This window comes from Camellia sinensis, chromosome 1, assembly GCF_055761805.1.
Source record: "Camellia sinensis isolate YWXY chromosome 1, ASM5576180v1, whole genome shotgun sequence".
Lineage (NCBI taxonomy): Eukaryota > Viridiplantae > Streptophyta > Magnoliopsida > Ericales > Theaceae > Camellia > Camellia sinensis.
Genome location: NC_138961.1, coordinates 79,953,982 through 79,958,244, shown reverse-complemented (window position 1 = coordinate 79,958,244; position 4,263 = coordinate 79,953,982).

The following is a 4,263-nucleotide window of genomic DNA, read 5'->3' as shown; positions in this document are numbered from 1 at the left end:
TGGGATGGCTCTTCAAAATCAACCCCAAAATTTATTTTTTTAGAAGTTAAATTTATTTGGTAAATTAGAAAAATCATCTTGGACAAGAGTGATGAGAAAAAAATTTTGAAGGTACCAAACAAATTAATTTTTTTTACGCATTAACTTTTATAATTTAATTTCTAACCAATAAATAATAATTTTGTAAACTCTTATTATTTTTTCAAAGTTACTATCTTGTATTCAATCTCTTCACTCTTTTCACTCACTTATCTATGGGTGTTTGGGAAGAGGATTTTTTTTTTTTTGGTTAAAATAGTATTAAAAAACAAAATAGGCTAAAATAATTAATAAGATAGAATGTCACATCAAATCTATAATCATTTCATTTTTTCTCATATTAAGTCTATTTTGCATCTTAATTCCCAAACTAGGTCTAGTTTGGACGGAATTCTCAAACTAAGCTAAAGCGCTATTACAAATCGCGTTTTCACTGTTTGGAGCCCAAAATGTGATGAATAGTGAAAGTGCTATTAAAAATCGCGTTTTTAATTAATAAAGCGCTGTTGAAAATTACGCTTTTAAGATAAATTTTTTTTTTTTGAAGAAAACGCTATTCGAAATAGCGCTTTCACTGTGCATTCGTATTCGGAAGAAAACGTTATTTGAAATAGCGCTTTCACTGTGCTTTCTTAGGAAAACGTTTAAAATATATTAAAATGTGATCAAAATAAAGCACAAATGGTAGTGTGTTTGTCTTGCATCACAGTGGCGTGGGTTCAATCCGCGGGAATTGCTATACCTTTCAATTAAGTTCAACTCTTTTTTTTTTTTCCTTCCACTCACTCTACACTTTATATATTTATTATGTAATTTTTTTATCAAAAAAAAGTAAAATGATTGTTTGGTTAACTAAAATTTTTTTCTATAAAATACAATTTTTTTCAAAATGTCAATATGATTATTTAAAAAGTATTCAGTGTATTTGGTTTGAATTTTTTGGATTTAGTTATTTGAAAATTGAGTTTTTTTATTTTCGTATTTTTTTGTTTTTAGTGAATATTTTTAAAATTGTAAATATTTTTTTTTTTACATTTTTAGATGCACCTTAGTTAGATGTATCTAAAAAGTAAAAAAATTGTGAAAAAATATTTTAAAAAATTAATAAATACATAAAAATACAAAAAATGTACTGAAAAAATATTTTTGTATTTTTAGTATCTTTTCAGCAAATTATCATTTTTTTTCAGCAAAATGTACTCAAAAAATATGCACAGTGAAAGCGTACTCAAAAAATATTTTTTCAGCAAAATGTACGCTTTTAAAATGTACCAAAATATTTTAAAAGCGTACATTTTTTGAGTACATTTTGCTGAAAAAATTAATATTTTGTATTAATTTTTTTAGTACATTTTTTGTATTTTTGTATTTTTTGTATTTTTTCACTCACTCTATACTTTATATATTTATGAAAAAATAAAAAAATGTACGCTTTTAAAATATTTTAGTACATTTTAAAAGCGTACATTTTGCTGAAAAAATATTTTTGGAATACACTTTCACTGTGCATATTTTTTTGAGTACATTTTGCTGAAAAAAAATGATGATTTGCTGAAATGATGATTTTTCAGTACATTTTTTATATTTTTATGTATTTATTAATTTTGTAAAATATTTTTTTACAATTTTTTTACTTTTTAGATACATCTAACTAAGGTGCATCTAAAAAAGTAAAAAAAAATTAAAATTTTAAAAATATTCACTAAAAACAAAAAAATACGAAAATAAAAAAACTCAGTTTTCAAATAACTAAATCCAAAAAATTCAATCCAAATACACCGAATACTTTTTAAATAATCATGTTGACATTTTGAAAAAAATTGTATTTTATAGAAAAAAATTTTAGTTAACCAAACAAAAAATTTACTTTTTTTTGATAAAAAAATTACATAATAAATATATAAAGTGTAAAGTGAGTGAAAAAAAAAAAAAAAAAAAAAAGAGTTGAACTTAATTGAAAGGTAGCAATTCCTGCAGATTGAACCCACGCCACTGTGGTGTAAGACAAGCACACTACCATTTGTGCTACAAAGCATTTGTATTTTACTTTGGTCACATTTTAATATATTTTAAATGTTTTCTTAAGAAAACAGATATGCACAGTAAAAGCGCAATTTCAAATAGCGTTTTCTATAGGAAATGAACAGAGAGTGAAAACGCTATTTTTCTTCAGAAAATTTTTTTATGTTAAAAGCGTGATTTTCAATAGCGCTTTCTTAATTAAAAGAGCGGTTTGCAATAGCGCTTTCACTATTCATCACATTTTGAGCTCCAAACAGTGAAAGCGCGATTTGTAATAGCGTTTTAGCTTAGTTTGGGAATTCCGTCCAAACTAGGCCTAGTTTGGAAATTAAGATACAAAATAGGCTTAATATGGGAAAAGCCCCTAATTTCTGCAGGTGATGGCATTCCAGAAATGTAATTGACGAGTTCACCGGACCTAACCAAAGAAACAATTAAAAGAATCGGTGTCCGTATTCGATAAGAAAAACTTCGAATGGTTGCTGAGAAAACAAGAGCCATTTTTGAGCTTGTGGTCAGTTAAAAATCAAATATTTTCCTTTTACTGTCTATCATTTTCTGAGAAAACAAACGGAGTAGAACCGGGAGGGTGTTTGGTTTACCGCTCGATGGCTTCGTCAACGAAGCGTCGAAAGCCATTGGGGGTCTTCAAGTGGTGGAAGCCATAGAGACCGGTGTCCTTAACATGTGGAGCTGTTGAGGTGTGGAAACGGTGGTTGGTCCAAACACGGAAGAGGAGGTTCGAAGTCGATCGGCGTATTAGGGCCGGCATGGCTCGCCGATTGGGGTTGGTGATGCTGCTATGAAACTTGAGTTGAGACTCAAGTGTGACGACGGGTCGCAGACAAAAAAATGAGATTGTGAGTGGCGAAATGGGCTGAACGAATCGGGTCGTTAACTAGGGTTTGGGATGGCTCTTCTAAATCAACCCCAAAATTTATTTTTTTAGAAGTTAAATTTATTTGGTAAATTAGAAAAATCATCTTAGACAAGAGTGATGAGAAAAAAAATTTGAAGGTACCAAACAAATTAATTTTTTTTACGCATTAACTTTTATAATTTAATTTCTAACCAATAAATAATAATTTTGTAAACTCTTATTATTTTTTCAAAGTTACTATCTTGTATTCAATCTCTTCACTCTTTTCACTCACTTATCTAGGGGTGTTTGGGAAGAGGATTTTTTTTTTTTTGGTTAAAATAGTACTAAAAAACAAAATAGGCTAAAATAATTAATAAGATAGAATGTCACATCAAATCTATAATCATTTCATTTTTTCTCTTACAAACATTACATCTAGTTACAAAAAAATCCAACTCTCTTCCCAAACACAACTATTTTAACCAGACTAAAATAGTCAACTATAAAAATAGCCAACTTCCCAAATGTCTCTTATTGTCTGTCACCCACTACTACCACCACCATTGATCACCTACTACCCTTCATCATCTTCTCTCATCACCTCGCCACCAACCATTTCCTCTTCATTGCCATCTTTTTATCCTATTCCATCACACCCATGTGTCTCCCATTCTATCACCTTCATATATTTTCCTTCCTATATGACACTTCTTGCCTCCCTAACTACCCCTTCTCATTGCCCTTTTTGTTCTACAATCCTTTCATTTTGTAACCCTAGTTGTCACATTTAGCCTTCATTTGAGATGTAGGTTGGCTTTTTGGGTATTTTAGCCTAGGGCTAAAAAACTTTGTTTAGGATGGGCTTTTAGGCTTTTTTGACTTAGAAATGATGTGTCCATAAGCAAAATTATGAAAATGCCCTTTACCCATAGCCTAAAATGCATTTATCAAAGATGAAATGAAAGCAATGAAACTAGGGGTAATTTGGTCATTTTGGCTTTGCCTGCAACAACTGCCCCAAGCCCGTGAACGAGTTTGTCGGTTGTGGCTAAAGTAACCAATTTTGTCGTATGTGGCTAAAGTAGCCTGAAGTGGGTATGCCAAACATAGCCTTAAAATCCTATATTTGGCTACCCCTTAAACCTTAGTTACATACATACCTCTAGCTCATGAACTAAGAATTGGCATTAAGAAACTAGCGTCCAAAAGTGCCCTACATATGTCAAGTTATGAGAAATGACGGCACAAGAAGCTCTTGTGCTCTCAGTTAACGCAACCAATAATAATAATGGAAAATCATCGGAGGAGAAAGATCATTTGGTGCAAAGCACCAAGAAAGT